At 51.0% G+C, this 27,903-nt stretch overlaps 1 protein-coding gene across 18 annotated transcripts in view; it reads right to left on the reverse strand.

Annotated features, from left to right (window-relative positions):
- Window positions 1–27,903, reverse strand: part of rbm47 (RNA binding motif protein 47) — a 367,449-nt gene that overhangs the window by 65,257 nt on the left and 274,289 nt on the right. Inside the window, exon 1 of one of the 18 annotated variants that reach the window (XM_072496613.1) lies at window positions 24,243–24,405. The exons of the other annotated variants lie outside the window; for them this stretch is intronic. The gene's annotated coding sequence lies outside the window, so the exon portion shown is untranslated. Of the gene's footprint in view, window positions 1–24,242; window positions 24,406–27,903 lie in introns of those variants that run through there. 18 annotated transcript variants of the gene reach the window in all.

Here is a 27,903-nt window from a genome sequence, read left to right on the forward strand (position 1 = left end):
TCTCATGTCTAGTTGCATTGTTGGTTTGAGAAATTACCCTTGAATCCCATCAAACCACAACTGTAATGGCAAAGACTTTTGGAGAAACTACCACTGAGAGAATTTGAATGACCTTTGTGGTAAAATTTGATTGGAAAGCCAGCTTTTGTGTGTGGATCCTTAACATCAACTTTTAATGGTCTCATGTAGCCGCTGGTCCATAGCAAATAGATGACTATAAGGCAACACTTCTACAAAAACAGAATACGTCATTGCCTTAAAGACCTTTGGGATATCTCAAGCTTCTGAAAGGGACACATATATATATTGAAACATTCACTTTTGTTTCTTTCTGTACAGATGCTCCCTGATCTGTTGAGTATTTTGAGCATTTTCTGTTTTTATTTCAGATTTTCAGCATCTTCAGTATTTTGCTTTTATATCTGATATGTGTTGTTTGATATGCAACGTTAAGGGGACAAATGCAGTGATATGCCTTTCCGAAGCATAACGTTACATGGGTTATGACTGACTAAACCTGGACAAAGATGTTGTTGTGGCCAGCTAGTACTGGGCTAACAGTTTTATATATGGACAGATTTTTATTTCCTTTAACTTCAACTTTAAAACAGACAGGCAAATGCTTTCTTTCAGGCAATAAGTGAAAAATCACCCCTGTATTTCTGTTTGAGTCTTCTTTGTACCTCAATATTTACTAACGCGTCACTGATGACTGCTTCATTTCAATAGAAATACTTTTCTTTGATTATGTAATCATAGTTATAGGAAAAGCAGATATCTCCTTTACACATCAATGAGATGTTTGCCTGTTTTAAACTTTGTGTCTTGGATACGATCTGAACTTGACAATAAAGGGGGAAATCGGAATGTCGTGCAGAAAAGCATGACGTTGTAAAAACGAGACTTGACGCAATTTGGAAAAAAACATTTTGTCACAAATATAAACATTGAACCTACTCAATGCTCAATGGACACACACCCTGATGATTACATTATTCATATTTTAACTTGCTGATTTTCAATCATCCAAATCGGACCAACCACTCAAAGACAACACTTCATGCTGTACACATGCCATACAGACAATGCTCCATTTTTGTTAATTTAATGTGCTGCCCATTTCAAAGTTTTCCTGAATTGCTTACATCTATCTATAACATTTCAGGGACACTTGTCATTAACAGATGTCAGTGCAGTTTCCGCATATTAAGCAATCTGCCTAGTTTCAAACGCAGTATGCTAAATAATATTGTATCGTTATACAGATTAATAATTTATTTGTGCTTCCTCATGCATAGCAAAGCATCAACAGGCTAAAAGTATTAGAAGCTTAAGAGTACAAACAAATGAAACTCTTCATAAATGTTGACTTACGCATACTTTTTTTTGTGTATAATGATATTTAATATAGAGTACATATCATCAGACTGAAATACCAAAGCCAAAACTGGGTGTTCTCATGCAGAGTCCTGCATGCAGTAACACTGTGTACTTTATGGACAAACAATACTTCATGAGGGAAATTAGAGATAAGACCAGTTTTAATAGCTTTTCTGCATGATAATTGTGTGTGTAGCGGGGTCATTTACCTGCAGTTAACCAGAAGAGGTCTTTTGTTACCTCTACATTTGACTATTCCACTGCATTAATAGCCATCCTCCCACATTCTATCTTCCCTAAGCTGGAGATCATCCCAAAGACTGCCGCCCCTGAGCTATCTTTCTCCAAGCCCTGTTCATTCATCACCCCTATGCTCGCTAACCAATGTTTGCACCCAGTTAAACAATGAAGAAATTTTAAGATTCTTATCCTTGTTTTCAAATCCCTCCACGGCTATGCCCTTTCCTGTCTGCAATCTCCTTCAGGCCCGCATCACTTAAAAATCATGAGTAGATAGGGAGAAAGTGTTCCCGTTGGTAGAAGAATCAAGAACGAAAGGACACAAATGTAAGGTGAGTGATAAAAGAAGCAACGGCAACTTGGGGAAAAGCGTTTTTATGCAGAGAATGGTTACGGTGAGTATAATGAAGACAGAGTCAATGGTGGCTTTCAAAAAATTGAAGAAGAAATTTGTAATGTTACAGGGAAAAGATGGGCGAATGGGACCATGTGAGTTCCTCTTGCAGAGAACTGACACGGGTACAATCGGCCAAATGGCTTCCGTCAGTCCTATAACCATTCTGTGATTCGAACCCTGTGATATCCGCGGCCAATTTTAGCTTCTTGAGCCATCCAATTATGGTGACATGCCTTCAGTTGCGAAGTCAATAAGCTTTGGAATTCCCTCCCTAAAACTTTCCGATTCTGCATCACTCTTTCCTCCTTTAAGATGCTCCTTAAAGCCTACCTCTTTAACAAAATGTTTGTCCTGATATCTCCCTAGTGTCAAAGTATGTTTTATAACAGTCCTGCGAGGTGTCTTGGGGTGCTTTATTATGTTAATGGAAAAGTGTAAATGCATCTTGGATGAAATTCTCCGCCTCATGTCACCAGTAGCAGAGTCCCCGGTGAGGTGGAGAATCCCACGGTAGTGAAGAAAATGGGATTGGCGGCGAGCACCGATCTGTTTCTGATGATGCTGTCTCCCACTGGCAGCGGGATCAAGATTCACTCCCCGCACCAGTGGGCCGGGCACCATATTCTCCAGGCCTGCGTGATTCTCCGGTCGTCTGGGCTATTGACAAGCGTGGCCCTGATGCGGTGGACCTCGCGGTGGTCAATGCGGTAAATCTTTAAGCAGTTGCCCCCAAAGTCCATCCGAGGGCCACCCCTCCCACCCCCAGACAATGCAATATCTTCTTGACTCCATTACCCTGTTCCACTTAAAAAGTTAGGCGACTCACAACATTGATTTACACAACTTACATACATTGCACAGCATTAAATGTCAGTTTGAACAGTCAAATTAATTGAGTTATAGGTATCTGGATATAGGGGACGGGATTATCTCAGCCCGGGCCGGGCAGGAGAATCGGCATGAACGGCGCGAATCGCGCCACGCTGCCCCGATGCAATTCTTCACAGAGCGGAGAATCGGCACCATTGGCGCCGGAGTGGTCGGCTTGGCGCCGGTTGGGGGCCACTCTACGGGGCCTCCCCGGCGATTCCCGGCCCGGGATGGGCCGAGCGGCTGTAACAAAAAACCCGAGTTCTGCTGGCGCCGTTTTAACCTGGTCTTACCCGGCGGAACCTCGGCGTTGAAGGGTCCGGGGGCGGCGTGTCGGCGAGGGGGCCGCTTCTGTGGCCTGGCCCACGATCGGGGCCCACCGATCGGCAGGCTGGCCTCTCGGGCTGGGGGTGTCCTTTCTTCCGCACCAGCCCCTGTAGCCCTGCGCCATGTTGCGTCGGGGCCGATGCGGAAAAGAGAGCCACTGTGCATGCGCGCGTTGGCGCCGGTGCCACTGCGCATGCGAGGACCCCGCGGCGCCCAGTTGACGCTGGGATTGGCAGCTGGAGCGGCATGGGGCCAGAATTGCTGATTCTGAGGCCATGTTGACACCGTCGAGAAACGTGATGGCGTTTACGACGGCGTCAACACTTAGCCTCAGGATCAGAGAATCCCGCCCAGGATTCTCCTGGGAATGGAGCCCAGGGGAGAATTTAAATTCCCAAATAAGAGTGGGTATGAATCAACTGTGATGTTAAACTTTTTAAAATCTCAAAACCAAACCTGCCTTGCCTTGAACCTGCCACTTTCAATTTAACAGATGTGGGGCTTCGCCAGGTATCTAATGTGCTCCCAGAAGGCAAGTCACTCACTTAAATTCAATGATGTTCGATGTTTCTCTCTTTTTCAGCTTCAGGTCTATTTACATGCAAACATACGGACAAGGAGCAGGAATAGGCCGTACACGCCCTTGAACCTGCTTCGCTATTCAATAAGATCAGAGCTAATCTGATAGTAACCTCAAATCTGCAGCCCACTGGGTTTCAGCTGGCGCGGAAATTACATTGCCGGGCGGCACATGCGCGGGAGCATCAGCGGCCGCTCACGGCATCCCACGAGGAGAAAAATGAAAAGCTTTATCTTTTTGGCCCCAACTCCTGTTCCCACTAGATTATTGTGGGGGTGGGTGAGACACAACTGCTTCAGGCCCATGATTAAAATAGCAGTCAGGTACAGATGATACCATCAAAACCATATTTGCATTTAAACATTTTTTTTAGAGTAACCAATTAATTTTTTTCCAATTAAGGGGCAATTTAACGTGGCCAATCCAACTAACCTGCACATCTTTGGGTTGTGAGGGTGAAACCCACAGACATGGGGAGATGGTGCAAACTCCACACGGACAGTGACCCAGGGCCGGGATCGAACCCGGGTCCTCAGCGCCGTAGGCAGCAGTGCTAACCACTGCGCCACCATGCCGCCCCCAAATTGCATATTTAAAGAAAAGCTGCAGTGATTTACATCAGCTATCTTCCTGCCAGCTTACATGTAGAAACACTAGCCCTTTGAAATCTGTGACAGATGGGGTTAAATTGCTGTGAAGATTGTCCTGCTTGCTTGCAAAAAATCAGAAACACCAGAAAAAGGCCTAAATATTGTTCAGGACTCTCTGAAAGAGAACACACGTGGAAATTAATTCAATTGCCAGTACTAATTTGGTTTAACTTAATGTAAAACATGCAGCACACCAATTTTCACCCCTCCTCTTGTAAAGGCACTGACTCGTATTAGAATATATTCCATAGTGGTCAGGCGCACTCTCATACACTGATGAAGTAAATATTCTTCATGTAATTAGTAAAAAGCACACGGCGCTGAGGACCCAAGTTTGATCCCCCTGGGCACCCCGGGGGCAATTGTAGGGATGGTGCTCAATTTCTTGCCAGCGATCAGAGTGCAAGATGCCAGATTGGCACTATCATGGGGTGGGGTCTGTAAGCGGGGATTGAGTGGGTGGGCTGAATGGGCGGCTGGGGGAATGTAAGGCTAAATGAGGGATCTGAGAGGGCTAAAGGGGGATTCTGAGATGGGGAGGACCTTGCCTGTGATGGAGGGGGGGGCTGCTACTGCAGCTTTTTGAGATTGGGGCTCCCTTTAGAAACGGTGCTCTGGGGCGCGATTCTCTGACCTCCCACCGGGTCAGAGAATCGCCGGGGGCTGGCGTGAATCCCGCCCCCACCGGTTGCCGAATTCTCCGGCACCGGATATTCGGCGGGGGCGGGAATCGCGCCGCGCCGGTTGGCGGGCCCCCCCCCAGCGATTCTCCGGCCCGGATGGGCCGAAGTCCCGCCGCTGTCAACCCACGCCAGCCGGTGTGGATTGTACCACCTTTGGGACGGCGGGGACGGCGGCGCGGGCGGGCTCCGGGGTCCTGGGGGGGGGCGCGGGGCGATGTGGCCCCGGGGGGGGGGGCCCCCACGGTGGCCTGGCCCGCGATCGGGGCCCACCGATCCGCGGGCGGGCCTGTGCCGTGGGGGCACTCTTTTCCTTCCGCCTTCGCCACGGTCTCCACCATGGTGGAGGCAGAAGAGACTCCCTCCACTGCGCATGCGCGGGGATGCCGTGAGCGGCCGCTGATGCTCCCGCGCATGCGCCGCCCGGCAATGTAATTTCCGCGCCAGCTGGTGGGGCACCAAAGGCCTTTCCTGCCAGCTGGCGGGGCGGAAATCAGTCCGGCGCGGGCCTAGCCCCTCAAGGTTAGTGCTCGGCCGGTCAAGTTGCGGAGGATTCCGCACCTTTGGGGCGGCGCGATGCCGGACTGATTTGCGCCGTTTTTAGAGCCGGTCGGCGGACATCGCGCCGATATCGGAGAATCCCGCCCTAATCCCAGACCTGTAAGAGAAATTAAGACCTGTCCCTCGCCATTCCGGCGAGAACCCTGGTGTACCATGGAATGGCACTGAAAACCCGATTGAGCAAAAAGGTTTTCAAAGTGCCATTGCATGGCATGTCGGGTCCCTCCTAACTCCAGTGGAAATCACTCCAGTTTTCCCACTTAGTCGCGGATCGGGAGAATCGCAGCCAATGTTTCAAGTCTGTGACCTTTCATCAGAACAGGGAAAAGTTAGAATGGAATACATTCTGATGGAAGGTCACAGACCTGAAATGTATACTCTGTTTCTCTTTTCACAGAGGCTGCTTGACCTTCTGAGTATTTCCAGTATGTTCTGTTTTCATTTATAATTAGTGTCAGTGAACCAAGTTCAATGATTCAATATTAACATTTGATTTGCAACAGGAATCACTGGATAGTGGTCAGGAGGAGAGACTCTGGCTGAATTTCCCCTTCTGAGTTCAAGAGACCATTTTTAATTTTCTAATGGTGATCTTGCCGCGATCAGCTGGCTCATTGCTGTCTGTGTCGAACCTGAGATTTTCTTTGTGTGTGGCTGGGTACCAAAGCAAACAGTGCATTTAGCGAATGAACCATCAAAGGAGCTGATGGTCATTAAATAAAACATTTCTCTTCCAAAGAAAGAAGGAACTTGAATTTATCCAACACTTTTCGCAACATTGGGATGGATGTCCCAAAGTATTTTATATAGAACATACAGTGCAGAAGGAGGCCATTCGGCCCATCGAGTCTGCACCGACCCACTTAAGCCCTCACTTCAACCCTATCTCCATCACCCAATAACCCCTCCTAACCTTTTTGGACACCAATCCACCTAACCCGCACGTCTTTGGACTGTGGGAGGAAACCGGAGCACCCGGAGGAAACCCTCGCAGACACGGGAAGAAAGTGCAGACTCCGCACAGACAGTGACCCAGCAGGGAATCAAACCTGGGACCCTGGTGCTGTGAAGCCAAAATGCTAACCACTATGCTACCATACAGACAATGATATAATTTTGAAGTACAGTTACTATTGAGAAACAGGAAACATTATATAATAATATACCCCGGACAGAAATACAAACAAGCCTGTCAAGTTTTCTTTATTCAATATTGATTCATAACTCAGTGCGTTTCAATATAAGGTCTGACATTATTTGATTTAGGGGAAAGAATATTTGTCATGTTTGTATCACATTTCTCTGCTATTTTAACAAAGGGACTAAACTGTTGACAAAGGAATGCCATATGGGTGCATTAAAGTTTTGTATGTTAAAACAATAAACAGCAGAGATATGGGGTGCTGAAAATAAAACACAGAATTCCCAATGTTGTCACAGCTATACATAATTGTCTTGTTTTCAGTGTATACATACACTGAATTGCAGAGAGTCAAAAATTTAAGAAGAAAGCCAATACTCTTTGCTGACGTTAACAATCTCATGGTAGGAACCATGGGCGGGATTCTCCGACCCCCCGCTGGGTCGGAGAATCCCCGGGGGGGCGGCGTGAATCCCGCCCCGCCGTTGGCTGCCGTATTCTCCGGCGCCGGTTTACGGGCGGGGGTGGGATTTACGCCACACAGGTCCGGGGCCGTTGGCAGCCCCCCCCCCCCCCGGCAATTCTCCGGGCCCCGATGGACCAAGCGGCCGTCCGCTTTCGACCAGTCCCGCCGGCATGAAATGGCCATGATCCATCACGGCGGGACCTGGCTGGCAGGCCGTCTAGTGGAGTCCTCGGGGAGGGGGGAGGGGGAGGGGGGTGCGGGGGGATCCGGCCTCCACGGTGGCTTGGCCTGCAATCGGGGCCCACCGATCTGCGGGTGGGCCTGTGCCATGGAGGCACTCCTTCCTTCCGCGCCGGCCTCTGTAGGGCTCCGCCATGGGCGGTGCGGAGAAGAAACCCCCTGTGCATGCGCAAGAACACGCTGATGATTCTTCGCATGCGCGGGATCACGGCGACCCTTCCCCGCCGGTTGGCGCAGCACCAACCCCTCCGCCGCTGGCCTAGCCTCCGGGAGTGCGGAGGATTCCGCAATTTCCAGGTGGCCTGGCGCCGGAGTGGTTTGTGCCGTTCTTGGCGCCGGGCCATCGGGCCAATTGCGGGAGGATCCCACCCCATAGATTTCTAAACATCTGCCACTCGACAGAAGCACTGCCAACAGTTGGGCTCCTAATTGACCTCAGGATGTGCCTAGTCCTACACCTGCAGTGTTTATCTGACAGTGGTTGAAAGGAACAGACCACGTTAATAGTTAAACATCACGAGCAGCACAGTGGTTAGCACTGCTGCCTCACGGCACCGAGGTCCCAGGTTCGATCCCGGCTCTGGGTCACTGTCCGTATGGAGTTTGCACATTCTCCCCGTGTTTGTGTGGATTTCGCCCCCACAAACCAAAAGAAGTGCAGGGTAGGTACATTGGCCACGCTAAATTGCTCCTTAATTGGAAAAAATGAATTGGGCATTCGACATTTATGAAAAAAATAGTTGAGCATCACAATGGGGTTGCAAATCACAGAATACCTGTCAGCATCACTGGGATATCAACTAACAGATGAAAAAAATTATCGCAATAAATTCCTTCCTATCGCCTTTTTCCAGGTTTCAATCTTTCACATTTGAAAGTGAACTTCATTCACGAAGTGAACAAACATACATGCCCTGAATTTCCATTGAAATTGTCCCAATCTCACATTGGAAATGTGATAGGGGGGTTGGTGGGTGGAGGTCTTGCAGTTTCTCTGAAGTTCTACTGACCCCCCACTGAAGTTACAACAGGAGGTCATGGCAAACCCTCAGGAAATTCAGGGCGAAGTGTTTTACCCAGAAGGTCAGAGATTTAAACATTATTACAAAGGTCACCTTTGGAAGAGAAAACAGATGCGTATCACATTAAAATACAAGGGAGGTCAAACAATCAGTTCGTACATTGAACTGTTAGCTTTATTTCTAAAAAGATAATAAATATAGTAGTAACTTTTACATGTAATTTGCACTGTTTACCGAAGGATCTAAATTTCAGGAAAAAGAACATGCAGTTGTAAAGGGGGTGCTGTCTTTACAAAAGTGCATTTGGGAAAGTCATGTTTTTCTTTGTTTGCAATAAAATTGCACAAACCACATGAAAATTAATCACTTTGTCAGGAAAATAAAACGTTGTGTAATGAAAAAAACGTTTTCCTCCCAGTAATCAACCCAGAGCCACTTTCAAGATAAAGTCAGTAAGAAATGACCTAATGCAATAAAAATTACCCAATGCAATAAAAAATGCAACCCTTATAAAACAACATCTTATCGATTGGTCCTACTTTATATTTACAAAAGGAAGTGGTTGCTGAGAAGGATCAACGCAGGTGAATGCTGGCCAAGCACGTATGTGGTTTCAGTAAGGCTGAATTAGAACTTCTTGTACAATGATATGGGACTTGTGGTGGTATGTATTAGGGGTAATACGGTACACCACGTGTCGACAGGCTATTGGTGGAGGGATGCCAGGTCCTGATAGGATCTGCCACGTACTGGACTCCACCCAGAAATGCCGGTATAAGAACCCAGTTTTTCCCTCCATTTCCCTCAGCAGCTGCATTCTGTAACCACGCTGCTGGGGATGAAGTTCTGCTTAATAAAGCCTTCAATTGACATTACCTCCACCTGCCTCGCGTCATATTGACGGTGCTACAGGACTCACTTGTAATTTTTCACTGACAAGTAGAAATTATTATCTACCATTTCTGAAAGCTGTTAGAAGAAAGTGACATACCAGTAATCCCGTGAACTGAACTATACTAATACAAGGTCAAAATAGATCAGCGTGTGAAAGAGACAAATAGCTCAATATTTCAGGTGGGAATATTCACTTCAGCTGGCATGGGCAGACTGATCGGAACAAGGAAAGTTCCTTCTTTGTCTGGGTTTGTCTTAAGGATCCTGTCTTATTTATTTGAGCAAGTTCTGATGAATCGCAGATATTAAATGATCTTTGCTCTGTTGTTGCAAAGGAGGGGTATGGTGGCCTGACTGTGGTCGTCATGGTAAACTGCTAAAATTAAAAACAAAACTCAAGGGGGGCGATTCTCTGAAATGGAGCCCAAGTATTCGCGCCGTCGTGTTTCACAACGGCGCGAACCAGGCCCGGATACGACCGATTCTGTCCCCCACAGGGGGCCAGCACGGCACTGGAGCAGTTCATGCCACTTCAGCCTCCCCTCGGCGCCAAATGGGCACCGCGCCAACCTGCGCATGCGCGAGGGACTTCTTTAGCGCGCCGGCCCCGACTCAACATGGCGTCGGTGTTCAGGGGCTGGCCGCGCAGGAAAGTAGGCCCGGGGGTCGGGGGGAGAGGCCGGCCCGCCGATCGGTGGGCTCCAATCGCGGGCCAGACCCCTTCGGAGCCCACCCCCCCCCTCACAGGCCGCCCCCCGACCATTCCCTCAGAGTTCCCGCCGACAGCGACCAGGGGTGAACGGCACCGGCGGGACTCTGTCGGATATGCGTGGCCACTTGGCCCATGCGGGCCGGAGAATCGGCGGCCCCAACGATTCCAACGGTCCGCGGCGCGCCAACCACGCCGGCGCAAATGGCGTCGATTCTCTGCACCTCGGAGAATCGCGCGCCGGCGTCGGGGCGTTGTGGCGCGGTTGCGGCGATTCTCCGGCCGAGCGTGGGGCTCGGCGAATCGCCCCCAAGCTGTAAAGTGGGCACTAAGGAGCCCTGAGCAATAAGTAATTAGGAAATGTGTAAAGCTCTATTCATAGCATTTCACTGTTTGCAACTTTCCAGCTGGCTCTTTACTTGCATTAAAATTCAACTCTGGTTTTGATAGAGAGGAATACATTTAGGTGAAGGAGGGGCCGGATATATTTTACAGATTATTATTATTTGGGAACAGGCACCAAATTGACTTGAATATTGAAACACACAGATTACAACGCACTGAACAATTTGTTAGCAGGAGCTAATTATTACCCCATAGCAGTCGGCAAATTTGCATTCAAAATTCATAAAAATAATCCCCAAATATTACCAAAAAACTGTCATTTCATTTTCTAAAAAGTGGGATAAGCTCCCTGTGCTATTAACCTTGGAGAGTATTGACATTATTTTCTGGGCTGAGATATAAGGAACATGCTTTACTCATGAGGTCTACCATCATTTATCAAACAAGTATAGAAGTATGCAGAGGAACCTGAGACCAACATATAGGATGTTTTTCCACAATGGTCACCATTTAAAAACTAGTGCAACATGATACTGAATATTCTTCTTAATCACCGAATCGTTAAGTATAGAAAGAGCCCATTTGGCTCATCTTGGGCGAAATTCTCCGTTATCGGCGCAAGGTCCGCCGATCGGCGCAAAAAACGGCGCAAATCCGACTTGCGTCACGTCGGAAAAATTAGTCGAAAGTCTACGGCCCGAAATGGGCTAGCAGCGACGTAACGGGATCCGCGCTTGCGCACATGGTTCACGCCGTGCAGCGTCATACGCGCCGCACGGTGTGACGGCTCATAAGGCCGCACTGCTCCCCCCCACCCGACCGGAACACCCGACCGGAATACCCGACTGGATGGCTGGCCGCCGCTCAGCCCCGAGGTTCGAGTCACGGGATGTGGAGGCGCTCCTGGACGCAGTGGAGCAGAGGAGGGACGCCCTGTATCCCGGGCACGGCCGCAGAGTTGCCCCACACCACAGCCGGCGTCTGTGGAGGGAAGTGGCAGAGGCCGTCACCGCTGCGGCCCTGACACCACGGACAGGCACCCAGTGCCACAAGAAGGTGAACGGCCTCGTCAGAGCAGGCAGGGTGAGCCTCCCCATATCCCCCCTCCCCCATATCCCCCCTCCCCCATATCCCCCCTCCACATATCCCCCCTCCCCCAGATCCCCCCTCCCCCATATCCCCCCCGCCCCCACATCCCCCTCCCCATATCCCCCTCCCCCATATCCCCCCTCCCCACATCCCCCCTCCCCCATATCCCACCCTCCCCCATATCCCCCCTCCCCACATCCCCCCTCCCCCATATCCCACCTCCCCCATATCCCCCCATATCCCCCCTCCCCAATATCCCCCCTCCCCCATATCCCCCCTCCCCCATATGCCCCCTCCCTCATATCCCCCATATCCTCCCCTCCCCCATATCCCCCCTCCCCTCGGAGGCCACGGGAGACGGAGAGACCCGGACCCTCCAGCACGCGACGCCCGCAGGATGCCCCTTGGAGGCCACGGGAGACAGAGACCCGGACCCTCCAGCATGCGACGCCCGCAGGATGCCCCTCGGAGGCCACGGGAGACAGAGAGACCCGGACCCTCCAGCATGCGACGCCCGCAGGATGCCCCTCGCACACCACGGGAGACGGAGAGACCTGGAGCAACAGGGAGACGACACCCCCTTTCACGTGCGGGAGCGACAACCCAGCGACGAGGGGGGCAGCCATAGGCCCCGGTCACATCCGAGCCAGGACACCACTACCCAGGACACCACTACCCAGGACACCACTACCCAGGACACCCCTACCCAGGATACCCCTACCCGGGACAGCACTACCCAGTAATACGAAATACCGGACAGTGACTCAGAGTGGATGGATGGAGACGAACCCCCACCCCAAAGTGCCATGGACTCAGAGTGGGACGAAGAGCACGACACAACGCCACTGCTGTCACCAACACCCTCCACCATCGCAGAAACACTCACCTCGGTTGGGCACTTTAGTGATGAGGCGTCTGGTACACTCACTGGTGCGCACAACACAGCCGTCCCGGTACAGCAGGTGGAGGTAGGAGCAGCAGAGGGGCCGGGCGGTCGGAGGGCCGCCCAGCCCAAGCGAACATCTGCCGCCCAGATGGATCCCGGGTTCCTGGAGTTACCACACCCACACATAGATCCGATGCAACCACCGACCCGGAGACGAGCGAAGAGGGTGACGGGCGGCTTGCGGCGGCTGCAGTCGCAGGTGGAGGAGTCCACCCGCGTCCAGGAGCTGGAAGTGGTGCCGGTCATACGTGCCACCCAGGCCGACACCGCACGGGTGGCGTCCGCGGTGGAGGCAATGGGTGCGACGGTGTCAGACATGGGGAACGGTTTGCGAGGCCTGGGGCTTTCCGTGCAGGCGGCGTCTGTGGCCCAGGACATGGCTGCCCTCTCACAGGAGGCCATGAGCCAGTGCCAGCGCCAGATGGCAGAGGCGCTCAACATCATAGCCCAGTCTCAGCAGGCCATGGCCCAGTCTCTGCAGGCCATGGCCCAGTCTCTGCAGGCCATCGCTGAGGGCATCGGCGCCAGTGGCCATGTGCGAGCCGGCGTCGCACTGTCACAGACAGGGTTTGCCAACCCCCTGGGCTCTATGGCTGCAAACCTGCAGACCCCTGTTGATACCAGCACGGGCCTCCAGGACTGGCAGCGCCAGATGTCGGGGGGGGCGTCGGATGGCCAGTCCGTTCGCATCCCCCACCCATGTAGAGGCCTGGGGGCCATCGGGCACCCCGAGGGAGGAGGAGGTGGTGTGGTCCGTCCCGGCTCCCCCTGTAGGGGAGGTCCCAGAACACCGCGGCACCTCGGACTCCCCCCCTTCCGTCCCAGGTGCATCGGGTGGACAACGGGCAGGACAGGCTGGCAGCTCGCCATCCCAGTCGCCCGGGCCGCAGCCTGGCCCATCTAGGCCAGGACGCCCCAGGAAACGGCCGCCAAAGGGATCCAGTGTCAGAGGGCAGGAATCACAGGAGTCCACCTCCAGTTCTGCTGTACTGTCTGGGGAACCACGTAGACGTAGTCAAAGGGCCCGTAAGGCCAAACAATTAGACACTGAGTAAGTTGGCACGGGTGCAGGGCCCAGATGAGTTTTAGGGACTAGGGCACGTGCATGAACTCGTTTGGTTAATAAGGTCAATGTTACACCTACAGAAGCTGCCTTTGTGCTCTGTCCAAAGCGTGCGGGGTTGTCATGTACGTTGAGCGCAAGTGTGTGTGTGAGGGGTGGTGTTACCTCAGCCCCAGGTGAGTCTGCCCCGTTCCCCCTGGGCCGCCATCAACATCCCCCCGGGCAGAGGACGGGACCGAGCGCTGCAGTGTCACAGCCGCATGCAGGGATGGTCCGGGTGGATGGTGGTACTGTGACCATGGGTCAGACATAGTCCAACGATGTGGAGCCAGGAGCTCACCGCAGGGCGGGTTGTCATCATCCTCCATGGTCTGCAATAGACACGCGTCCACCCGCAACTGTGTGAGCCCGGCCCGTTGTGCCGCAGGTGGATCGGCAATGGGGGGGTGGTGGTGTGCATGCGGGTGGAGTGGGTGGGGTTGGGGAGGGGGGTGAGGGTGCTGGGTGGGTGGATGGGTGGGGGGTGTGGGTGGTCGGCTGTTGCCATGGTTTGCGGTCTGTGGCCATACTACCCGATTCCCACGCCCATCTAGTCAGTGAAGCGGGCGGCTATCAGTCTGTCCCGTGCCCGCTGGGCCAGCCGGTAACGGTGGACAGCCACCCGTCTGTGTCTACCCCGTCTGCCCTGACCATTACCCCCATCCCCCTCATCTGGGGAGGACTGCGCCTCTTCCTGCTGCTCCTCCACTCCGCCCTCCTCTGCCTGCGGCACATCGCCCCTCTGCTGGGCTATGTTGTGCAGGACGCAGCACACCACAATGATGCGGCCGACCCTATCTGACCGATACTGGAGGGCGCCCCCAGAGAGGTCCAGGCACCTGAAACGCATCTTCAGCACGCCAAAGCACCTCTCGATCACTCCCCTTGTCGCTACATGGGCATCATTGTAGCGGTTCTCCGCCTCATTGCGTGGCCTCCGTATAGGCGTCATCAGCCACGATCGCAATGGGTAGCCCCTGTCGCCCAGCAACCAGCCCCTCAGCCGGGGATGGCGTCCCTCGTACATGCCGGGGATGGATGACCACGACAACACGTATGAGTCGCGTACACTGCCTGGGTAACGGGCGCAGACGTGCAGGATCATCATGCGGTGGTCGCAGACCACCTGCATGTTCATTGAATAGGTCCCCTTCCTATTGGTGAACACGGCCCTGTTATCTGCAGGTGGCCGCACGGCGACGTGCATCCCATCAATCGCGCCCTGGACCATGGGGAACCCGGCCACGGCAGAGAAGCCCACGGCCCGGGCATCTTGGCTGGCCCGGTCCACAGGGAAGCGGATGTAGCGGTGCGCCATGGCATATAGGGCATCTGTCACTGCCCGGATGCACCGATGCACCGATGTCTGCGATATGCCGGACAGGTCCCCACTCGGTGCCTGGAATGACCCCGTTGCATAAAAGTTCAGGGCCACCACCGTAACCTTGACGGACACGGGGAGAGGGTGTCCCCCGCCAGTGCCACGTGGTGACAGGTGTGCCAGCAGGTGGCAGATGTGTGCCACGGTTTCCCGCCTCATCCGGAGTCTCCTCCTGCATTCCCGGTCCGTGAGGTCCTGGTATGACTGCCGGGGCCGGTACACACGGGGCGCCCTCGGGTGCCTCCGTTGCCGTGGGGCCGCGACGTCCTCCTCCCCCTCCTCGTCCTGTCGATCAGGTGTCCCTCCAGTCTGGGCGGCTGCCGCCTGTCCCTCTGTGGCAGCCTGCGCCGCCTCTCTGGCACACTCCTCCTCCTCCTCATCCAGGGCAACATAGACATTAGCGGCTGCCGCCACGGCGGCCAACATCGCTGGATGATCGGAAAACATGACGGCCTGGTGGGGGGGAGGGGAACGACGACATGTCATCATTGCCCATATCCCCTCCTCCCCCCAGCCAGGTGGCATGGACCGCATGGGTCCAACTGTTGGAGGCTGGAACCTGGCCAGGTGGACCAACTCACTTGCCCTCGCATCCCCCTCCCCGGCACGGACCCCCATCCCCCTCCCCGGCACGGACCCCAACCTCCTCCCCGGTACGGACCCCCCACCCCGGCACGGACCCCAACCTCCTCCCCGGCACGGACCCCCCATCCCCCTCCCCGGCACGGACCCCCCCCCCCAACCTCCTCCCCGGCACGGACCACCCCCAACCTCCTCCCCGGCACGGACCACCCCCAACCTCCTCCCCGGCACGGAACCCCCCCAACCTCCTCCCCGGCACGGACCCCCCCAACCTCCTCCCCGGCACGGACCCACCATCCCCTCCCCACGGCACGGACCCCAACCTCCTCCCCGGCACGGACACCCCCAACCTCCACCCCGGCACGGACGCCAACCTCCTCCCCGGCACGGACCCCCCATCCCCCTCCCTGGCACGGACCCCAACCTCCTCCCCGGCATGGACCCCCCCAACCTCCTCCCCGGCATGGACCCCCCCCCCCCCGCCGCACACACACACACACAACCCGAGACACACCTCTCCTCACACATTCAGACTGCGGCCACGCCATCGCCTGCCCAGAGCCAACCCCCCAGGCCGTCACTCACCTCCACGCTGGTCGGCGTGAACCTGGAGCACAGGGTCACGCCGATGAAAAGGAGGTTTAATTTACGTCGACGTGAACGGTCATCACGTCGACGGGACTTCGGCCCATCCGGAAGGGAGAATATCGGCAGGCCGAAAATTGGCAGCGCCACCATTAACGGCCCGCCGACTTTTCTCCCTTCGGAGGCTTCGGCAACCGGCGGGGGCGGGATTCACGGCGGCCAACGGCCATTCTCCGACCTGCTGGGGGGTCGGAGAATGACGCCCCTGGTTTGCACTGGCTCGTGGAAAGAGCATTCTAATTCTACTCTTCTGCTTCATCCATACTCTCTCTGCTTTTTGCCCTTTCCATATTAGCAGACATAGAACATACAGTGCAGAAGGAGGCCATTCGGCCCATCGAGTCTGCACTGACCCTAACCTTTTTTGGTCACTGAGGGCAATTTATCATGGCCAATCCACCGAACATTGGTGGGAATCTAGTGGTATGGACTTCCCAAGGGCTATGCATTATATATTATGTTTTATAAGCTCCTCTGTTAGTTCGTCAAGCTTATCCAGTGAATAACAGAGGCATCTCGAATAGGAAAGTCCCAGATGTGATCCAGCTGGTGCTAGGTTATGCAGCACAAAGGAGATACAATTGGGCTCTGTGCCAGGTTTAAAAAATCCACTCTCATTGTCACTCTTCATTGTTTGCTCTACAGAAACACATCCTGAAAGAATGCGTGCATGGACACCAGGTAAGAAGAGAATCAGAGGGCGGCATGGTGCCACAGTGGTTAGCACTGCTGCCTACAGCGCTGAGGACCCTGCTCCGGGATCGAACCCGCGTCACTGTACGTGTGGAGTATGCGCATTCTCCTGTGTCTACGTAGGTCTCACCCCCACAACCCCAAGATGTGCAGGCTAGGTAGATTGACCACACAAAAATTGCCTCTTAATTGGGAAAAAAAAAGAATTGGGTACTCTGGGCGCAATTCTCCCATCGGGAGACTAAGTGCCGACGCCGGAGTGAAAACCGGAGTGTTTCACTCTGGCGTCGGAGCCCGCTCCCAGCCTCCTATTCTCCCGCCCCTGGGGGGCTAGGAGCGGCGTTGCATCATTTACGTGCACCGGGCGTAAAAGCGGCGCCGCGTAAATGACGTCACCCGCGCATGCGCAGTTGCCGTCCTCCCCGAGGCCGCCCCGCAAGAAGATGTCGGATGCATCTTGCGGGGCGGCAGAGGAAAGGAGGTGCTCCTTCAGAGAGGCCGGCCCGCCGATCGGTGGGCACCGATCGCGGGCCAGACCCCATTTGAGGCCCTCCCGGTGCAGAACCCCCCCCCCCACAGCGTTCCCGCGTTGTTCCCGCCGGCAGCGACCAGGTGTGGACGGCGCCGGTGGGAACCCGTCGTATTGGGCAGGCGGCTCGGCCCATCCGGGCCGGAGAATCGCTGCTCGCCCGTTGCAAACGCCGAGCGGCGATTCTCCCAGCGGCCAGCCATGATTCTCGCCGCGCTGGTTTGGGGGGGGGTGGTGGGACAATCGCGTGCGGGCGTCGGGGCGGGACACGCGCAGTGCCCCGGCGATTCTCCCACCCGGCGTGTGGGGGTGGGGGTGGGGGTGGGGGGGGGGGGGGGGAGGAGGAGAATTCCGCCCTCTAAATTTATTTTAAATAAAAGAAGAGAATCAGGCTGACTTTCATCAAACTTCGCATATGAATAATTGCCCTTTGGCTGTGGATACTGAATAATGGAGGGGCCCAGCAAGGAATCAACACCTGCAAGTTAGGGGGAGTAAAATGGAGGGGTCCAGCAAGGAATCAACACCTGCAAGTTAGGGGGAGAAAAGACACAATTGGCAAGGAGAAGTGAAACTGTTAAAAATTAGCTATTTTAAACAGGTTATGCAGGAATTCAGTACTCATTTAAAAGTGCACAAAGGGCAACTGCTGTGCACAAATATCCAGGTCGTGAAAGTTTTAAATGTGATGAGTAGACCCACTTGTTTTTCACCAATAGTCCTTGCTCATATATAGGAAAGTTCAAATAATTGTTCATATTAAAATCTAAGATCAAAATACTCAGGTCTGCATGATGACCCTAACATCCAAATAAGAACTACAGTTTACCTATCTTTATAGGCACCTTCTTATGTGCCCTAATGCCACAGTTCAAAGTGCAGGAAATGCAGTAGTCTTACAGAAGCGCTGACTTTGAGTTGATTACTAAGATGGATTACTAAGTAAGATACTTGCTCCATTAGCAAACTCAAAAATACACTAAATTCTTAGCTAATGTTTAATTCTCCAGGGATTAGTCATCAACCGCTTCACTACAATTGGCACAGATGATCCGAAGAATAAGTAATACAATCTTGTTCATGGCATGTGGGTATCATTGGTTGCCCATCCTTAATTGCCCTTGAACTGAGTGGCCTTTCAGAGGCAACCACACTGCTGTGGATCTGGACTCACATGTAGGCCAGACCAGATTTCATTCTCTAGGGCATTAATGAACCAAATGGGACTTTACGACAATCAACAATGGTTTCATGGTCACCATTAAATGTTTTAATTCCAGATTGTTATTGGATTCAAATTTCAACATGGTGGGATTCAAACTCAGGTCCCCAGAGCATCACCCTGAGTTCCTGGATCACTAGTCCACTGATAATACCACGACACCACCACCTCCCCTTTGCCTTGTCGGAAAAAACATATTTAAGGATACATATTTGATTTAAAATGATCAACAGATATTTGCATCATCCAGGTTCTGTACTTAGCATTGAAAACTTCTAATCCAAATGTTGCAGTGATTGACTGGCAACTGTTCATAACCGCATTAAATATAATAAGATTTTAATAAGGGCGGAAGGGCTTAATTAAACAACCACTTTGCCCATATGTGCAAAGGTGTGCCCGTGTATGTAAGGGAGAAAGTTAAATGGTCCAATTATCTGAACGCCAATAAACCTAATTGGCATGAGGTTAAAATCACATCAAACATTTATTTGATAGGACTCTGCATCAGTCTCTGGAGTATGGCCCAATGCGATGCAAGACTTAATGAAATACAGCACATTAGAAATTATGTGCTCTCGGTAGTGCTTAGGGGGAGGGCATTGGGATACGCAGAATGTTTTGCTAAAGATGAAGGAAGATGAATGCACGACACAATTCCATCACATATGATTGCTCTCAAACTGCCAGAATGGCTATCGTTAACCATAGTGGGAAACAGTGGCATAGTGCTTAATGTTACTGGACTAGCAATCAAGAGAACTAGGCTGATACCCCGGAGGCATTAGTTCAAATCCCACCATAATGACTGATGGAATTTGAATTCAATTAAATAGCAAAAAAATTCAATTGATTGATTAGAAAAGTCTGGAATACAAGGCGAGCCTCAGTAATAATGACCATGAAATCATCGATTGATTGTTTTTTAAAAAACAAGATAGTTCACAAAAGTCCTTTAGCAAAGGAAATCTGCTTTTGTTACTGAGTTTGGCCGACATGACTCCGGGTTCATCACAATGTTATTGACTTTTATTAACTGCCCTCTGAAGCAAGCTATTCAGTTCAAGGGCAATTACGGATGGCCCTCATCCCATGAAAGAATTTTAGAAATCTGAATTTTCAGAGTAGGTCATTCTTGGTTGTTCCAGGTAATGCACCGAACTCATGATGCCGTCTTGCAATGTTATTAGTCCTTTTCATGTTGTACGTGCACAAAACCCAATGCAGACTGTGCTGAAGGTCAATTCAACACCACCTTGCACTTGTGTAGCATCTTTAATATGGGAAAGGTTATTCGTAGAAGCAAATTTGGATAAACAAATGACACCAAGACTGAAAGAAGAGTCATTAGGAGAGGTGACTTAAACCTTGGTCAAGTAAGTAAGTTTAGGAAGGGTATTAAAGGAGGAGATAGAGGTAGATAGGCAGAGACGTTTAGTGAGGGAATTCAGGCCAGGATAGCTGAAGTTATCATTGCTACTGGTGAGGGAGCATGAGGTCAAGATAGGTTTTGATCATTAGAATGATAATTATCAAATGGAAGTGTTTGCCAACTGGGCGTCAATGTAGGTGAGTAAGCACGGAGGACCAGGCATAATGGCACCGGGGAGTATTTCAGGTCATTGGAACAGGTAAGGGTGACTCCCTGGATCTCCCTCTGGAACCCTCTTGGAGCTGTTGAGCTGGCACTACCAAGATGCTCAGTTGGTAGCGTGGCACTGCCAAGTGTTTGGGCCCGAGGGTCACCATGTCTATGAGGTTGCGGGGGGGGTGGTGAAGCACAGGTATAAAGGGGCCTCATAAATGTTGAGAGGGTTAAGGGTGGGTGTCCAGAAAGGGGGATGGGGAGGTCTGAAAAGTGGGGACCTTCAGTGACCCCAGAGTGGGGTGTCCTCACTTGGGGGGGGTGGAGTAATGCCTATGTATGCAGGGGTGACATTGCCTGCGGGTGGGGTGTGTGAGGGACCCTGAACTTCATTTAGAGTTTGGGGAACCCTTTCAAAATGGCAGTCCAATCTCTGAAGAGCCAGTCTCGCCGGTGAATTCAGCTCCCCGGCGTTGAAAATGTTTCAAAGTGTGGGCTTGATCGGAGAGAAACTCCCCAAGGCCCAAATAAATGACTAAGGATGGAATTCACCGGTTGCATCCGCCCGGCAACCGGATAATCCCGCCCGAGGACTTCTCCATTGTCTGCATCTCACCCGTGGCGTTCTTGCAGCAGGCAGGGTGGAAGAATCCAGCCTTTAGACATGTTTTTGTTAAATCGTGCCCCTCGTGTTTTTGTAGGCTGGGGAACTGGAGGTCGGGTTAGGCTGATGCAGCGGTGATGACAATATATATTATGGGGCGCAATTCAGCAGATAAATATTTAAGTCCGCGTTTTGGGCACGTTTAGCTGCAGCGCCGAGAAACACCCCGTTATTCAACAGCACTTTGGCATTTTTCTGGCCTTTGGGAGTTTCTCCTCACCGAGGCCGCACTTAGAGGGATTTCCTGCTTGTAAGCAGATCACGCCAGCAGGAACAGCTGTTCGCAGATGGTGGGCAATTTTGATCAGCAGCCCCAATCTTCCCCCTCCCCCACTTTATCTATCTCCCCTTCACCCTCCCAACCTTGTCAAGGCCCCTGGGAATCCCACTCATCCCCTCCCCAATTGGCATGGCAAGGCACCTCCCCATCCTGACCCCTGGCAGTGCCAACCTGGCACCCAGGCACCCTGGAATTGCCAGTCTGGCACCCTGGCAATGCCCCTTAGTGCTACCTGGGCATCCTGCTATTTACCTGACGTCAGGCCCATTTTAGTAGGCAACGTGGTTCTTGACAGCTCAGAGGTGTCAGGAATCATGAGGGATCTCTGGTCGCGAATATTTTGATGGGTTAGTTCAAAATATGGGGCGAAATTCACCGGAAACGGCGCGATGTCCGCCGACTGGCACCCAGAACGGCACAAATTAGACGGGCATCGCGCCGCCCCAAAGGTGCGGAATGCTCCGCATCTTTGGGGGCCGAACCCCAACCTTGAGGGGCTAGGTCGGCGCCGGATGAATTTCCGCCCCGTCGGTTGGCGGGAAAGGCCTTTGGTGCCCCGCAAGCCGGAACAGAAATGACTTTGCCGGGCGGCACATGCGCGGGAGCGTCAGCGGCCGCTCACGGCATCCCCGCGCATGCGCAGTGGAGGGGGTCTCTTCCGCCTCCGCCACAGTGGATACCATGGCAAAGGCAGAAGGAAAAGAGTGCCCCCACGGCACAGGCCCGCCCGCGGATTGGTGGGCCCCGATCGCGGGCCAGGCCACCGAGGGGGCATCCCCCGGGGCCAGATTGCCCCGCCCCCCCCCCCCCCCCCCCCCCCCAGGACCCCGGAGCCCGCCCGCGCCGCCGTGTCCCACCGTCCAAAGGTGGTTCAATCCACGCCGGCTGCCGTGGGTTGACAGCGGCGGGACTTCGGCCCATCGCGGACCGGAGAATCGCCGGGGATTCCCGCCGACCGGCGCGATTCTCGTCCCCGCCGAATAACCGGTAGCGGAGAATTCGCGACACGCTGGCCCCCGGCGATTCTCCGACCCGGTGGGGGGTCGGAGAATCGCGATCCCTATCCCTGTAACTCCACACATTGACCATAGCCAATCCACCTAACCTGCACATCTTTGGTCTGTGGGAGGAAACTGGAGAACCCACAGGATACCCACACAGAGAATATGCAAACTTCACAGAGTCACCCAAGGCCAGGTTCTATTTAAAATGGAAAGGGACCATATCTGCATGCAGTGGATTATTATGTTGGCCCTCTAACTGTGCTTCACCTGAAAATTACATCTTTGGTTTATATTTCATTTTGATTATGTGATTACTACTCAGAAATCATTATCGACATATTTCTGAATTTAGGAAATTATTCAAGAAATTGATTGAATTAAAGGATTATAATTTGTAGGGAAAACATAAATTAAATATTATCTCTTTAAAAAATGAAAATGAGCTTTAAATAAAATGTTTCCAGACATTGGCAAATGCATCTACTTTTTTGCTGAAATCCTTAAATGTTATTAACCAAAATTATCGGCAATTACATTTTTTTTCCATAACACATCTATTTTTGCATTCTACAAACTTCTTTTGTAAGGCTGTGTGACAAATTTACAATTATATTTTGACAATGTTGAAGAATTATTAAACTTTTTCAGTTAGTTGTCACGCACCTATAAAAGCTAGTAATTCTTTTCAGTTGAAAGTTGACCTCACTCAATTGAGTACCTTGCACCAAGGAAACCTGAGGCAACATCAGGTTACTGATTAACTAGCAGTACCACTGTCTGAGTTGTACTAATCACAGCTTCTATTGCATGAATTTGCCAATGTAGAGAAAATCATGCAACTCTCATATCTGTAAATTCTGTTGCATCGGCATAATGGAGCTGCAAAGCGAAATAACTTGTGCCTGACCCGTGAACTTTGGAGCAAGTCTAGCCCTTTGGAACTTCGGAAGCAGATGAGGAATTAGGCAATCAGATTTACTGCTGGGTAGAGTTGCACATTGACGTCTTAGTGAAGTTAATAATTTAAAGGAAAAAATGAACAGAATGGTCTTAAGGACCTGACTTTACAAGACAATATCACACTAACCCTTTAGTTTGTCCATCGGTAAATTCTCATGAAGTAGCAGTTTTGCATAAAGCATGCATCAAGAATTAAATGTTCACTTTACAGTCACAGGGGCTGGTTTAGCACAGGGCTAAAGAGCTGGCTTTTAAAGCAGACCAAGGCAGGCTAGCAGCACGGTTCAATTCCCGTACCAGCCTCCCCGAACTGGTGCCGGAATGTGGCGACTAGAGGCTTTTCACAGTAACTTCATTTGAAGTCTACTTGTGACAATCAGCAATTTTCATTTCATTTCACACTGAAAAATAGACATTGAATCAAAATTCCTATTGATTCTAGAAGATACAAAACCAGAATGTTAAGAAAGTAGAACGGTAACATCAACATTAACCGCAATTCAGATAACTTTACTTAACTGAAAAAGTGCGTATTCTCAAATTCAGATTCAAAATGAGTGAATTATCATTATTTCACAAAATTGTACCAAACTATGCTGATTATTATTTAGGCCACCATTTGCTCAACACTGACACCGAACCCAAAAGAATTGTGGTTAGTCCCACAAAATGCTCTACATAATCCTAGTTTATCAAATACTTGTGTAACTAAAAACTGCATCTTCACTGTCACCTTCTGTTAATACTGAAGTAACGTATCAAACTGACTTTACGGAAAACAGCCTCTTCTGGCTAAATATCTTTAAGTCTGGAACACTTAACTGTGACAAATTGAACAAACAGAAAATCAAAGGGCAGTGTTTCCAGCTATTTCACGATGAATAGATAGAAACAACATATTTCAACTATTGTTTGAAGTGGAACTTAATGAGAAGATTCTTAACAGAGAGAAAAAAATTATTGTATCATTTACCACTAGCCATGGAACAAGATGACATTGAATTAGACAAATAATTGCTATAAAGTAAATTAATGCCATAGCTTTCTACCTCATTTACCTCACAATGTTACGTTCTGCAGTTGTAAAACGTCGGCTGCCCCTTTCCGTTTTCCTGGGATGGACAATTGGGGTTAGCTCTGATGCCTCTGCCAAAGAGTAACCTTTCCTCCAAATCACGAGAATTGAGCAACTTCATTATGCTGCACTTATGCCTCTTCATTGGTCAATAATCCTTGGTTATTTAAATTCCTGGGAAGTCATTTTCAGAAGGCAATTGGAAGAAATTTTGGTGGGTGGGGTAGGCTTTAAACTACCTGTTGCTGTAAATTCATAATCAGATTGGAAATTGATGGTAACCCAAGTGTGTAACTAATGGATTCCAAAGCACACCAACTCAAATCTTGGGGAATGAAAAAGTGGAATGACGCCTTGACATTTTAAGGATGAGATTTTTTTTAAAGTACTTTACTGAAAGAATCGACAAGGGAGAAAATTAGTCACACGTAAATAACCTCTCCCTAATGCACACAGTGCAACCTTACATTGGGAAAGATGCAAGATAAGAATTGAAAAAAATTATACTTAGGATTACTTAAACCACTTTTTTGCTTCCCTCCATATTTGTTATAATTTCCTTTTCTACATTCATTTCCATCTCAGTACATTCTATTGTGGATCTTAGCGCAACTCTGAAATAGCTTCAACTTGATAAATTGAAATGCTGCACTGGAACATTCTTGTGGTGAATCAATGGGCTTATCTGTGTGTTGTGTAGTTCCACCCGTAAGCATTCGTGAAAAACAAACTGTTCTCATTTGTAAACTGAATTCAATAGTGGGCAGGGATGGCAAAAGAAAGATTCATGGCATTAAAAACAATCTGTACATAGTGACAGTAAACCAGCCCACAGGAACACTGAGGCAAAGCAAACAGCACACCTTTTTAGGCAGCCAAGAGCTGAAGCAGGTCTAAGATATACCCACATATTGGGATACACGTCACAATGCTCCCACAGTTCAACAGGCTTCAAAAAACTAAGCAAGCTAAAAGAGTACATAATCTTAGTGCTTGCAACCTTAAACAAATACAAGTGCTTATAAACCAGGTTGGTTACGACTTAACCTGCTTTGGGACAGCTTTGTTTGCACTATGACTGGAAGCAGAAATTAGTTTTGGTGATGAACTAAGGTTTCATTCATACTTTTTTAAAAAATATATTTTTATTCTCCTCCTTTTTCACATTTTCTCCCAAATTTACACCCAACAATAAACAATAATCAGTAATGAATCTAATGTCAATCCCATATCAATAACAACGATCCCATCCTCCCACCAAACCTCAAACATTAGCCCGTATGCTAACATAAACAAATGACAAAAAGGAATCAAGAATCACCCATAATCACCATTAACACATACAGTCCCCCTCCCCCCAACCCTCCCAGCCCCCCTTAATGTTCGATGTGATCCAATTCTCGAAAGTGCACAATGAATAACGCCCATGAATTGTAGAACCCATCCATCCTTCTCAGTTCAAATTTGACCTTTTCAAGCATCAAGAATTCCAGCAGGTCCCCCCGTCACGCCAGGCACAGGGTGGAGAGGTTGATCTCCACTGTAACAGAATCTGCCTTCGGGCAATCAATGAGGCGAAGACTACAACATCTGCCTCCGCGCCCGTTTCCAACCACGGCTGGTCCAACACTTTGAATATGGCCCCCCGAGGCCCGGGTCCAATTTCACATGCACCATTTTAGAGATTATCCTAAAAACCTCCTTCCAGTAATCCTCCAGCTTTGTCAAGACCAAAACATATGAACATGGTTTGCATGCACCCCCCCCAACGTTCACACACATCTTCTACCCCCTCAAAGAGCCGACTCATCCTCGCCCTTGTAACGTGTGCTCTGTACACCACCTTCAGCTGTATCAGCCCCAACCTTGCACACGAGGTGGAGGCCTTCACCCTCTGGAACACCACACACCAGAACCCCTCCTCCAAACCCTCGCCCAACAATTCCTCCCACTTTGCCTTGATCCCTTCTAGTGGAGTCTTCCCTTCTCCAAAATAGCCCCGTAAACCACCGATATTACCCCTGTCTCCAGTCCCCCTGTCGTCAGCTCCTCCTCCAGCAATGTGGAAGCCGGCTATACTGGGAAGCTCTGTATCTCCTTTCTGGCAAAGTCTCGAACCTGCATGTATCTAAATATTTCCCCCTGCTCCAGCCCATACTTCGCTCCCAGCTCCTTCAATCCCGCAAAATGACCCTCAAGAAACAAATCTTTAGTGTCCTAATTCCTTTCTCCTCCATTCTTCGAAAATTTCCATCCCACTTCCCTGGCTCTATGGCTCCCCCGAATCGGCATTTCCCTTGACCCTGCCCCCAACGATAAGTGCTGTCGAAACTGCCTCCAAATTCTCAACGACGCTATTACTACCGGTATCTCCCCGGGGCCGTCGGGAACAGCGCTGCTGGTAGCGCCTTCAATCCCGACCCCGTACCAAACTCTCCTCCACTCTGACCCATTGGGAGTCACATGGGATCAGAGGGGAACTGGCAAGATGTATACAGAACTGGCTAGGTCATAGAAGGCATAGAGTAGCAATGGAAGGGTGCTTTTCTGATTGGAGGGCTGTGACTAGTGGTGTTCTGCAGGGTTTGGTGCTGGGACCTTTGCTGTTCATAGTGTATATAAATGATTTGGAGGAAAATGTAACTGGCCTGATTAGTAAGTTTGCGGACGACACAAAGTTTGGTGGAATTGCGGATAGCGATGAGGACTGTCAGAGGATACAGCAGGATTAAGATCGTTTGGAGACTTGGGCGGCGAGATGGCAGATGGAGTTTAATCCAGACAAATGTGAGGTAATGTATTTTGGAAGGTCTAATACAGGTAGGGAATATACAGTGAATGGTAGAACCCTCAAGAGTATTGACAGTCAGAGAGGCCTTGGTGTACAGGTCCACAGGCCACTGAAACGGACAACACAGGTGGAGAAGGTAGTCAAGAAGGCATACGGGAGAAGATGACCGAGGTGATGGTGGTGGAGCTGGAAAAACATTTGGTGAGGCACATGGAGGCCTTGAGGAAAGAGATGGCGGTCGTGTTGAGGCCATGGGTGGAGGAGGCAATCGGCCTTATGAGGGTGGAGGTGGAAAAGGCATCGGCCGAGGTGAGAGAGCAGGGCGAGAAGATGAAGGAGGTGGAGGAGGCCGTGACACGACACAGCGACCAGGTCACCTCGATGGGGGACGAGCTGCGGAGGGTGGTGGAGGTTAACAGAGGACTCCAAGCAAAGCTGGAAGACTTGGAAAACCCCTCAAGGCGGCATAATATGAGAATTGAGGGCTTGCCCGAAGGGACAGAGGGCCCAAGGCCAACGCAATACTTCGCTAAGAAGTTGGCGGAGCTGATGGGGGAGGGTGAGAGCCCCACCCTGTACGAGCTAGACCGAGCTCGTCGGTCATTAAGGCCGAAGCCCAAAGTGAACGAGCCGCCAAGGGCAGTAATTATCTGCTTCCATAAGTTTTGCATGAAGGAGAAAGTATTAAGCTGGGCGAAGCAGGAGCGTGAGGTGCTGTGGGATGGTACTGTGGTTCGGATCTACCAGGACTTGAAGGTGGAGTTGGCAAAAAGATGAGCGGCGTTTGGGCGAGTGAAGGCGGCTTTGTACAAGAAGGGGGTGCGACTTGGTGTGGTGTACCTGGCGAAGTTGA

The sequence above is a fragment of the Scyliorhinus torazame genome, chromosome 3, assembly GCF_047496885.1.
Source record: "Scyliorhinus torazame isolate Kashiwa2021f chromosome 3, sScyTor2.1, whole genome shotgun sequence".
In the NCBI taxonomy this organism is placed as follows: Eukaryota; Metazoa; Chordata; class Chondrichthyes; order Carcharhiniformes; family Scyliorhinidae; genus Scyliorhinus; species Scyliorhinus torazame.